Genomic DNA, 13,330 nt, shown 5'->3' on the forward strand with positions numbered 1-13,330 from the left:
TATCTATCTATCTATCTATCTATCTATCTATCTATCTATCTATCTATCTATCTATCTATCTATCTATCTATATCTATCTATCATCTATCTATCTAAACAGTATAAAACAAAACCTGTTTTATCTAATATGTAAATCACTATATAGTCAATTCAGTATATATATAATATACTGTCATATAATAGACTGTTCTGTCCCCACCCAGAGTTAAGCAACCATCACCACAATGAATTAGAACCTTAAAAGAAGCCGGGCAGTAGTGACATAACACCTCTAATCCCAGCACTCAGGAGTCAGAGGCAGGTGAGTTTCTGTGAGTTCAAGGCCAGCCTTGTCTACAGCCAGGGCTGTTACACAGAGAAACCCTGTCTCCAAACAAAACAAAACATTCCCTTCCCTTCTCCCTCCATCCCTTCTTTGCTTTGTGGCGTCAGAAATCAGTTCTTCCTTCCACCATGTGGGACCCCGGAGTTGAACTCGGGCCGTCAAGACTGGAGACAAGAGCCTTTGTGTACCTTTCTGTCTTAAGCCCCAATCAAAATGTTTATCACCTCCCCAAAGCATACAAAGGCGAGTTAAACCTGCAGGGTGGGCTGTCTCTGTGCCCTGCCAGGGGCTTGGCTCTAGAAAACATCTTTGGTGGTTGTAATTTCATAGAAGCTCTTCATTTTTTAAGTGTCTGTCTCTAAGTCATAGAAGACTGAGCTTTTATTGATTTGGGCGGGGCAAGTTTAAGTCTTTTAGAGATAATGGTTGGTAGTATAGCTGACTTCCTGAGTCTGAAGGTGCTTTGACCAAATTTGGTGTTAAAAAGGAGACATCTGAGAATGCAGATAGAGTCAGTGAAGTGACAATCTTTTTCTTTTCTTGTGGTGCTGAGGATCAAACCCAGGGCCTCACGCACCTTCGGCAAGTGCTCTACCACTGAGTTATAGCCTGAGCTCAGATGTGGCAAACTTCTTTACCTTCACATTTGCTCAGACCCTTACAAGTCTAGCTCCAGGTGGTTCTGGTTTGGAGGTATAAGGATGTCATGAAGATAGTGGCTTCCCAGGGAATGGGTTGGGTGTCCTCTGAGGTCCTTGACACTTGGGATAGCAGGTCCAACTCACACTTTCCTCTTCTGAGCTGTTTACTTACACCAGCACTCTGGCAAAGACGCTGTGTCCAAATTATTTCTCCTGCAGACAAGGGCATACATAGAGCACCTGCCAGTTCTTGAGTCACTGGTCAGGTACGTGTGTCCCTGCAGGGGACATTTTCTTATGTGGATGGATTTTAGGTTTTTGGGCCTTGAACCTTGTGTGACTTTCCTTTTCCTATGTCTCTCTAGCTCCCTGCTGCCAAAGGCTTTGTAGTCGGTAGCTTTTACTCTGGCTTAATGCCTACTGAGTTTTTCTTCCAACAAAGGTCGTAGACAGCAACTGTGGCTATCCAAAGGGGTTGGAAGTCTGCTTGCATCCCGCAGGCTAGTCAGATCTGTGCCAAGGTCCTGTGTTGGTGGACCACTCTCTCCTGTGAAGACAGAAGATGATAGTTGTTGGAGGAGCAGGAGTGTGGCTGGAGAGGGCCAGAGGGAGGTGAAATGCTTGAGGAGCTGTTTTCCTGGGGAGCCGAGAGTCCTTTGCTGCAGCTCTCTCCAGAGTGATTCTTAAGAAATCCTAGTGGCTTGTGAGTAGCAATCGGCTTTCCTGTCAGTTCACTGCGCACTTCCCTGCTCCCTTCCTTGGGTGCTGGCCCCTTCTCCTCCTTTCAGTAATTCCAATCTTCGTAGCTCAGCTAGACAAAGACGATGATGTGGACCAGACACACCCCATGAAAGGCAGAACTGGGAAGACTCCACGGGAGAGGTGAGGAATCCCTTTTGCTCACAAGAAAATGCCAAGCTTCTTCTCGGCAGGTGAGGAAGTGGCACAAGAGCTGTGGGAGGGGCCTGCAGAAGAGGCTCCATGCCTGGTGGACAGTGTGTCTGTGCAGGCCTGGCATGGGAGAGGGGACTTGAGAGTGGAGGCCAGTGCTTTGCCCTTTTGTCACGCAGATCTCAGAGTACACTGAAGAAGTTTTTCTCCCCGATGACTGCTTTCTTCTTCTCAAACTCTCCCTGGAATGGATGCAATTTACGAGACTAGAGGTGTGTCAGAGAGGAAACACGTGGAGCTGATCCCGTGGGTCCCGAGACAGGCGCTGACCAACCAGCAGGGATTATCAGCAGGCAGAGAAGCAAGGTAAAGATTTTGGCTGGTCTTTGTTGTTGGTCAAACAATAAACAACATAAAAGAAAACAGCATAAAACTATTTTATTGTTATCTGTATCAAAAAGCTATCTGGACTCCTGCTAACCCAAATACAATGACCTGAGCTCAGAAAGAAATTCCTGAGCCCTGACCCTAAGTGCAGCCACAGCGGCAGTGGGTGGTCATGGGCTGCTGCCAGCAAATCTGAAAGAGAACGAAAATGTGAGTGAAAATAATAAAACAGAAACATACGATAGTACTGGGAGGGAGTTCCAGTGAACACGGAAAATCACTCCCATTTATTTTCCATTTGCTTAAATACCCTGACCCTAAAAGGTAGGAGTAAGGTAAAAAAACAAACAAACCTGCATCCATGTGATACAAGGAATGTGCTGACCATTCATTCCTAGTTAAATATTCTGTTGCCAGAACAAGACAAGGAACGCTCACCCTAGACAAAAATATTCTATAGGCAAACCATTCCCTGGGTAGAATCCAGTGTTATCTCCCTAAGGGAGTAGGAACTTAGTTGGGTCCGTAGACTTTTGTTTGAGGCAGATACAGATCTACTTCTCTATACCTGAAATACAAGGTCTAGATATTAGCCACACCTGTTGACAATAACCTTGAGAGAGCAGAACTCTCTAATTTAAATCAAGGTGGGACCTTTAGGGTAGAAACAGACAATAACTTTAAAGGAACAAAAGTAAGTTCCAAATCTCTGACCTTTAGTCAGGGTGGACAGGATCTACCTGTATGGGGCATCTTAATGTCCAAAAACACCAAGTAGCCATACCTTAGGTCACGGTGTGTAGCCCTAGTTGTTTTCAACAACTGTGAGCACATTTTTGGGCTTCCACACAGAATTAACCTAATATGGTCAATTAACTTTAAATACCAACCCCTTTAAATAATATTTATAACCCGTGGTATCTGAATGACCAAAGTATCCCTGGTGGAGATGAAACAGGCCTTGGCTACACATCACAACACGGAGCCAAAGTGTGGTCAGGTTTGGACAGAAGCTGAGGCGGGCAACCCCCAGGGGACCCTGCAGAAGCTCCACCCACCATCACGGAAAGGGGGCAGCACACTGGTGTGGGAGGCCCTTTTGTATATGTGTTGTTTTTATTGGTTAATGAATAAAGAAGCTGCTTTGGCCTGTGATAGGGCAGAATAGAGCTAGGCAGGAAAACTAAACTGGATGCTGGGAGAAAGTAGGTGGAGTCAGATGAGAAGCCATGGAGTTGCTAGAGAAGAAAGAGCTTTTATTCTCACAATCATGATTTCTATTTATGTCTAATATATGAAAACTATTTATTGACTTTTTATGCTTGTGTGTGTGCGTTACATGTGTGCATGAATGCGGAAGCCCTCAGTCAAGATCAAATGTCTTTATCGGTCTCCATCTTATGATTTGAGGAAGTGTCTCTCAGTGAACCTGAAACATGCCAATCCAGCTAGACTGCCTGACCACTGAGCTCCGAGGGTCCAAATGCTTCCTCCAGAAGCCCGCGGAATTGCACCACCAAACTTAGCTTCGATGTGAAGACTGGGGATCTGAATTTGGGTCTCCATCTCTTCAGCCCCCTACACTGGCCTGAAACTCAATGAAGTCCACCGACTGGTGAATAAACAAAGAGTCCCATTGTGTAACAATTTCTCAAAAATAAAACTTTCCACCTTAGAAAGAAATTCCTTAAGTATGGTATTTGAAAGCGTAGTGAAACGTTTTGTATCTCAGGGAAGCTCTTAAGCTCAGGAAATAAAAAAAAATTAATAGCTTCTCTGCGAATGTATTCAGCAAAACTTGATCAGATGATTACCGCTCCCTTAGTTTAGCTCCACAATGAGAAACACACAATTATATACCCAGATGCTTAAGAAACCCAAAACTCTTCAGTTTGGTTGAAAGCTAATCTTTAAGGACAGACAGAAGATTTTAGAATTCTCTACTGCGAATCTAACTTTTGTCAACAGGCAGCCGAAGAAACTTTTATTACTGAAATAGTGTATGTTCTTTTTAAAATAGCCACAAGAGGGCAGTCTTTCCTAAGAAAAAGGTTAAAAATGATTCTAAACCTGTGAGACAGCATTTCTTTTTTTACAATATATTACCCATTATGAAGTAAACTTAAATACATCACACATTAAACCCAGTGAAGGCATCTAATCTCTGAAAAGTCAACAGAAGATTGCAGAAGATCAGAATGATCCTATGCCTACAATTTTGAGTTCAATGCATAAGAGGCAGGGTCTCGGTGTGGTTCAGGCTGGTCTTCTCCCTCAGCCTCCCGGGGCTGGCATTGGATAAGCTGTCATACCACAGCTTCCCTTCCACTGGTCTTCACTTCAGTTGCTACCTATTTGTCTTAGTTCATCCAATAAATATATTTTGTCCCAAATTCTAATGTATAAGAGCTACACATTTAGTTTCTGAAGTTTCTGTGCAGCTCCAAGTGTGATATTTATAAAGCCTTAAATAGATATTTTGAATATATAGCTTAAGAAAAAGAGATGTTTACGAATTCCTGAAACCTAAGAGAACCAAGAAATGACTTAGCTATAACCCTAAGACACATGCTACCACCTAGACATCCAAAAAGACATGGTTATAACATTTCATTTCAATGCCTTTTAACTGATTATATTCTAATATATTTTCACTTTTCCTTGCCTAAGTATTTGGATACATTATTATGCAAAAAATTTGGTAATAAATTGCTGATCCAAAAGTATTTTAAATACTTTATTTCTGATGAAAATTTTTTTCTGATCAGCAATTTGTATTTTCATGAAGAAAAGAAAAAAAAATCGATTATTCTGTAGCCATTCCTCTAAAAGCACCTGAATACAACTCTTATTACTTCATCCTTCAGATTCTACATTAAAATGTTTTTACTAAAAATAAATATGTTAAGAGGCTAGCGAGATGGTTCATGGTAAACAGCAATGGCTATTCTTCCCAGGAACTCTGGTCCAATATACAGCACCTACATAGGGGCTCACAACTCTCTGTAACTGCAGTTCTAGCGTATCCTACATCGTCTTCTGGATTCCATAGGCATTAATCATGCATGTGATACACGAATGTGCACAGGGACAAAACACACATGCACATAAATACAATTTTGAATATTTAAATAAATAACTATTTTGAACAAAGTCAAAGAGAACACAAAGTTCTGAAGAAAATCAGAAGATACTAAAACATGGATAAAATGATAAAGCCAATATAAGACTTCAGCAAAAAGATAAAAATATTGAAAAAAAAAAGCAAACGGTGTTGGAGGGAGAGAGGCTGCTTGTTGGTTCCTGGCCATTTAGACCTGACATGATCACACAGAAACTGTATCAATTAAGTCACTGCTTGGCCCATTAGCTCTAGCTTCTTATTGGCTAACTCTTACATATTAATTTAACCCATTTCTATTAATCTGTGTATCGCCACATGGCTGTGTCTTACCAGATAAAGTTCCATGTCTGTCTCCAGCGGGGCTGAATGACATCTCTCTGACTCCACCTTCCTTCTACCTTGCTATAGGCCAAGCCAGCTTCTTTATTCATTAACCAATAAAAGCAACACATAGAGAGAACTTGTGGAATGAAAAGCTTAAAAGTCAAATAAAAAATTTGAAAAGCCTTGTCAATTGACAAATCAGGTGGAATACCAGAATATCAGTACTTAAAGGGGAGGTGGAAGCCATCAAACATCCATAAAACCATAAAACACACATGAATAGGGCACGTGAGACCACTTTAAAGCCAAACTTTTAAATCATGGGTAATAAAAACACAGAGAATACACTTATTAAAAAACATAGTAGAAAATTCCCCAAATATAGGGAAGAAATGGCCATTAGATGCAGGAGCTATGTAGCTCACCAATTAAGACCAGAGAATAGGGCTGGAGAGATGGCTCAGAGGTTAAGAGCATTGCCTGCTCTTCCAAAGGTCCTGAGTTCAATTTCCAGCAACCACATGGTGGCTCACATCTGTAATGGGGTCTGGTGCCCTCTTCTGGCCTGCAGGCATACACACAGACAGAATATTGTATACATAATAAATAAAAAAATATTTAAAAAATTAAAAAAAAAAGACCAGAGAATAAGTTCCTATACCAAATGTAAGTAAAGTTTTAAGCACAGAGAGCAAACAGTGGACACTTTAAGGTGTCTAAGAAAAGATCAAGTCACATACATGCAAAGTAATCAGAATCACAGAGACTTCTCACTACAAAAGATCAAGCCACATGCACAGAAGCTAGTCAGAATCATAGAAACTTCACACAAGAAACTGTACAAGCCAGAAGGGCAGAGTAACACATTTCAGTCTTGTAAAGACAATAATTAACAACCCAGCAAAACTGCCCTTCTTAATTAAAAAAGACAGACGACTTTATCTTCCGTGATAAACAAAGCTAAAAGAACTCTGGCTGCTAAGCCAACACCAGGGAAGAGGTCTACAACCATCACACAAACTGAAGTGTGAGCAGTGCTGACACCTGAAGATGCACCTGAAACAGGTAAGAAGAGAGTCAAGGTGATAACATTTATCAAGAAGCAAAGCCAGTTTCATAAGACAAATACTGTTTATCATTTACCAAGAAGCAGAGCCAATTTCATAAGATAAATACTGTTGGCTATAAAGACAGACTGACCACAACACAATAGTAGGTGGCATCAGTACCCCACTTTCAACAGAGGGGCCACACAGACAAAACGTTCAACAAAACTTGTCAGACTCAAATGACTTAGCGGACACCTAGATGACACTCTGACCCAGACATACAGTCTGTACAACCTTCTCAGCAGCCCCTGAGGATTCTCTCTAAAAATGGAACCCATTTTAGGACACAGAAATGTCTTAACAAACATCAGCAAATCGGAACAGTATTTGTGCTCTCTTTGACTACAGGGGTATAAATAGAAATCAACAGGAGACTCTATACACAAGTCATAGAGGCTGAAAAATACATTCCAGAGTCCATTTTAAAATTTCTACAGATAAATCAAAATGAAAACTCAATATACCAGAACGTGTACATTAAAATAAAAGTGGTTATACATGGTTATAAAACCCATTCATTAAAACTGTAGAAATATCAAATAAAAAAAAAAACTTAATGATGGAACTTCAGGTTTTAAAAAAGAAGAAAAAAAAAACAAAACTAAAGTCAGTAGGTGGAAAAAAGGTAAAAGTATCAAGGTAGAAATTAATAAAACAGAAATAAGCAATCTAAAGATTAAACAAAATGGGATAGTTTCTTCAAAGAGATAAGACTGACAGACCCTTAACTGAACTATCCAAATAAAGAGAGAAGATCAAAACTAATAAAATCAAAGCTGAAGAGAAAGACTGCAGCACATACCAATGATACCCAGACGATCACAGAAGTGCTATGAACCATAGGATCATTAAGTAATTAAACCAGACACATTCTACAAGATCAACCCATCAGAGTCAAGGGGTTTTTTTTTTTTTTGAGTTTTAAAGCAGGATGCAAGACATTTTGTAATTATTGCCTTGTGTATAAAGTGGATGTTTCTTGCTGTAAAATTTCTCTCTGTAGTTTACTCCCATCTGTTACAAACTTGGGATTTATCTCCCACAGTTCAGCGCTATTTAATAATTTCTGATTACTACCTTCCCTATGCTTTTGGAATTTACTGAACACATCCTCTAGCTATGTGTAGAAGCAATTTTCCACTACCAGGTGTTTGTTCCTTTCTTACTTTCCTCCCTGCAATTACCTTTATTGATAGGCATTTGCTCAGTGCCTAGGGCCCAGGCAAAGCATTTCTATTTTAGACATTCCCAGATATCCAAGGACATAGAATTACTACATGCCCAAAGCTTTTGGTTCATAGCTGCTCAGATAGATGGAAAAAATGTTCATGCCCTGGTTTTACCTCACTTATAGGTAAGGAAAACAATGACCTGGTGTGGGAGGTCATTCTGTCTGTGTGTTGCTTTTCTTGGTTAATGAATAAAGAAATTGCTTTGACCTGTCGATAGGGCAGAGCTTAGGTAGGCAGGGAAGATGGAACTGAATGCTGGGAGAAAGAAGGGTGGAGTCAGAGAGACACCATGGAGCTGCTGCCACCAGGGATAGACGTGCTGAAACTTTCATGGTAGGCCACGACCTCATGGTGCTGCACAGATTAATGGAGATGGGTTAAATTAAGATGTAAGAGTTAGCCAATAAGACGTTAGAGCTAATGGGCCAAGCAGTGATTTAATTAATACAGTTTCTGTGTGATTATTTTGGTTCTGGGCAGCTGGAACAAACAAGCGGCCTTCCTGTTACAATGACCCAAAGCTAACCTTGCATTAAAAGATCCCTAGGTCCTCACACTTACTGTCACTTCAGATTATTTTAGTTCAGGATCATTACTTGTGTCATACTCTCAGGAAGAATAAGTGTGTACTACTACACAAAGAGACTAAAAGACAAAAACCACATGATCATCTCTTTAGACACAGAAAAAGCCTTTGAAAAAAAAAATCCAACATCCCTTCATTATGAAAAGTCATGAAAGATGAGGGATATAGGGAGGATAAATATTATGTCATAATAAAGATAATATACAGCAAGCCCACAGCCAGTATCAACATAAACTGAGAGAAACTGAAAGCATTTCCATCAAATCAGAACAAGAAAAAACTGTTCATTCTCTCCATACCTGTTCAATAAAGTAACTGATGACAACTGATGACTTACCTAGAACAACAGGACAGCCGAAGGAGATCAAGGTCATACAAATAGGAAAAGAAAAAGCCAAAGTGTGTTTATTTGCAAATAATATTATTTTATATGTAAGAACACTAAAAACTCCACAAAGAAACTTCTACAGCTGAAAAATACTTTCAGAGAAAAGGAAGGATACAAAATTAGCACCCTACAGTGAGTAGCCTTTATTTATACACATGAAAGACTAAGAAAGAAATCACAATTACCTCAAAAAAGAAAAATATCTGGGAGTAACTTTAACCAAGCAAGCAAAAGTCATGTATGATAAAACTTGTAAGATAAAAGCTTTAAAAACCTTGAAGAAAAAATTGAAGAAGATATCAGAACATGGAAAGATCCCCCATGTTCATGAATCTGTAGGACTGATGCAATGAAAATAGCCATCCTACCAACAGCAATCTAAAAATTCAATCCATTCCTCACAAAAGTCCAAAATAATTCTTCACAAGAATGAAAAAAATTTAGCTTCATATTGAAAAAATAACCCAGAATAGCAAAAAACATTCTGGACAATAAATGTGCTTCTGGAGTTATTATCATCCCAGATCTCAACATGTATGATAGAACGATAGCAAAATAAGCAGCAAGGTACTGGAATAAAAGCATACGTGTTGATCAATGGAATGATATTCAAGACTCAGATTAATTCCACTTATCTATACACGCCTGAATTTTCACAAAGAAAATGACTAGAGAAATGACAATATCTTCAACAAATAATGAAGGTGAAACTAGATGACCGAAGGCAGAAGAATACATAAATATCAATATTTATCATACTGCAAAAACCTTAACAAAGACCAAGTACATTAACAACAGGCCAGATGCCCATAACCTGATGGAAGGCATTTTGCTGGGGAATAGGCTTGAATGCATTATCACATGAAAAGAAATTCTGAAAAAGATATTGATAGAGTAATTGAAAAGTTTCTGTATGGCAAAAGACACCATCAATCAGACAAAGTAGCAGCCTACAGAATGGGAAACGATCTTTAAAAATTACACTTCAATAAATGGTGAGTATCTTAAAGATATAAAAAACTAAAAATTCAACATCAAAACCACAACTCAAAAACGGGGTATGGATTTAAGCAGAGAGTACTCAAAAGACAAAACATAAATGGCTGAGAAGTACTTAAATTTTCAACATCATTTGTTGAAATTCATTTGTCATGAAATAAATCAGATTAAAATTATTTTGAGAATTTGGCATACACCAATCAGAATGGCAAAGAACAATAAGATAAATGATAGATAGCTCTTGGTGGCAAGGATCTGGGGAAAAGGGAAAATCATCCCTTGCTGGTAGGAGTGAGAGCTTTTACAACAGCTATAAAAATCTGTGTGTAAGTTCTTTGTGGTTGTGATTTGTAGGCTGGTTTTCTTTGCTTTATGTTTAAAAACCACTTATGAGTGAGTACATGGCAAGTAGAAAAAGACAAACTCTCCTGAGTAAATTGGGAGCATGGGGACCTTGGGAGAGGGTTGAAGGGGGGAGGGGAGAGGCAGTGAAGGGAGCAGAGAAAAATGTAGAGTTCAATAAAAATCAATAAAAAAATCTGTGTGTTGGTATCTAGTGAAGCTAGGAACAAATAGACCTCAAGATATAACTATATAACTCCTGGGTATATAGCTATAGGACTCTACATCCTATTACATTTTTCTGCTCCTTGGTCACCCATGTTCATGACTTCTCTCTTCCGGAAATTTAATCATCCCAGATTAAATTGTGCAATGGAACATTATTAAAATGTTAAAAAGTGAAATTATGAAGTTTTGCAGGTGAGTGGATTTAGATAGAAAAAAGTCATCATTGGTAAGACAAACATTGTGCGATTCCTCTTCTATGTGGATAGTAGATCTTAAGCCTTCAATCTGCATACCACAATACGTGTAAATATCAAAGGTTAGCTGCCTAGTAAGGCATTAGAGGGGAAGATATCTTCTAAGGAAGGAGGAATAGAATATATTATTATAAAGATATAGTAGGAAGACAGGAGTGAGAGTACTAAATTGGGAGGGAAGTAGGAGAGGGGGAAGGGAGGGAATATGGAGAGAGACAAGTGACACTAAGGGCCATTTGTGGGGCCCTATGGAAACCTAGCACTTTCAGATACTACAGATATCTAAATGGAGTTATCAAATAATACTGGAGACATTTCCCTAACTAGATAGCTTACATTAATAAATGAAACCTCCGATTTCAGAAATGTGTTACAATTAGTTGAGTCATTGGCCAAAAATACACCAAGGAAAACGCCAAACTTCTCAGGATATTGATTGCTCTTCGTTGGCTTTGGGTGATGCCCTTATAGCTTAAGAGAACACTTACCTACTCCAACGTGTAGCTGTTAAGCTGCTATCCAACTAAAGCCTTCATTACTACTGACTACTGTTCATGGAACTGAAAGTTATTGTAAATACTCTTGGGAGAAAACCAAGGATTAATCCAGACACAATTCCTTCTACACACAATGGTGAGCTACCAGGAAAATATGCCGGGGCTACAGTGGCACAGGTGTTGTGAGTAATCAACAATTTTCTGATTCATTTAAGATCCTTGAGATGGAACCCATATCTTACACTGCTTGGAGCCAAGAAGCTGAGACTAGAAAACCAAATACTATTGTTTTTCTCCACTACCCACCTGCTCAGCACACTTTAGCATTATGTAAGCTTAACTTCCCACGTGTTTGATTTCAGTACATTCTGGAAATAAAGTATAAAGTACTGTATCAGCATGTTTCTGCCTCTAATTCTGGAGATCAATCATGAGCAGTAGGAATAGCTTATTGTTTGTGGGACACCTTGGTTAAAAACTCATAAAGAGGCAGAAGTAAACCTCTTAAGGCAGAGACAGAACTTTCATAATTGATGTCTCTGTTTACTCTGAGATAATTAGAACTAAGGATATATCTTCCCTGAGCTAAGTTACTCTCATCTCATATGTGCCAGTAAGTTTATTGCTCTATTTCACAAATTTTATTGTATTTGCCTAACCTCTTCATTTAATTATTGTAATCTTTATAGACATCAAAAGAGCAGGGTTTGTATGCAAATTGCATATGATTATAGTCATTAAAGACATCATTTTGCTCAGTTATTTTTTACATGTTTTGTATTTTTGTTATTTTATAAGATTAGGGCATTCTGAGTGAAGAGCATATCAGGTAATACCCCGTAGGCGGAGACTGCTCGTTTGTTTCCTGGCTGCCCAGACTTGAAATAATTACACAGAAACCATGTTAATTAAAACACTGCTCAGCCTATTAGCTCAGGCTTCTTATTAACTAACTCTTACATCTTAAATTAACCCTTTCTATTATTCCTATTAAGGCTGTGGCTTACCCGGTAAAGTCCTGCTGTCTGTTTCCTTTGGCAGCTACACGGCATCTTCTTGACTCTGCCTGATCTCTCTCTCTTTTTTCAAGCCTGTCTATATTCGTCCATGCTATAGGCTGAAGCAGCTTCTTTATGAACCAACAGTAATAAAACATATTCATAGCATACAAAGAGGAATCCCACATCATTTCTTCTTTCTGTCTAAATAAAAAGGAAGGTTTCAACTTTAACATAGTAAAATTACAATAACAAATCAGATATCAAGCAAGAATTATAGTTACAATATTTAGTCCATTTACATTTGAGAAATTAAGGAAAATACTCTATCATCTATTCTATCTTTGTGAATCTAAAGTTTTATATCTAATTCATCTTGTATCATAACTAAGGAAAATTGTAACTACCTTTCTTCAACTCTTCAAAGACCCTAGACAGATATAATGCTACTTAAGTTAGCAATAAGTGCATTGTAAACAAATTCCAAAACTCTAGAATTGACAGAGACATATTGCTGCCTAGAAAGTCACCCAAAGTTCTTTTGTAACATTGGGGCATCCATCACTAGCCTATAGGTCCATAGTATCCAGCAGACTTTTCATGAGGCAGGAAATTTGAAAGACTGTTTTGCCTCTATTGGCAGTTGGTTAGTCACTTTCTTCTCTTATCCTGTAGAATGTCTGACAGACTCTTTCATGAAACAGGAACCCTGAAGAACTGTTTCATCTTTAGGTAAGTTTAGCAGTCATTTTGCTGTGGTGCTGCATGTCTAGTTCATAGAGCATATCATCAAGCAGGCCAAGCAAGAGCAGTTATTTGCCCAAATGGCTAGCAAACTTCCTAAGGAGCCACTTGGATACTCATCATCCTCTTGAAGTAGACTAGGAGCAGATCTCTCTAATTGTCATGAAAAGACCTAAGTGTGCCAGTATCTTTTTTTTTAATTTAATTTTTTTTTATTGAGAAAAAAAAATTTCCGCCTCCTCCCAGCCTCCCACTCCTCCC

Source organism: Microtus ochrogaster, linkage group LG5 (genome assembly GCF_000317375.1).
Source record: "Microtus ochrogaster isolate Prairie Vole_2 linkage group LG5, MicOch1.0, whole genome shotgun sequence".
Lineage (NCBI taxonomy): Eukaryota > Metazoa > Chordata > Mammalia > Rodentia > Cricetidae > Microtus > Microtus ochrogaster.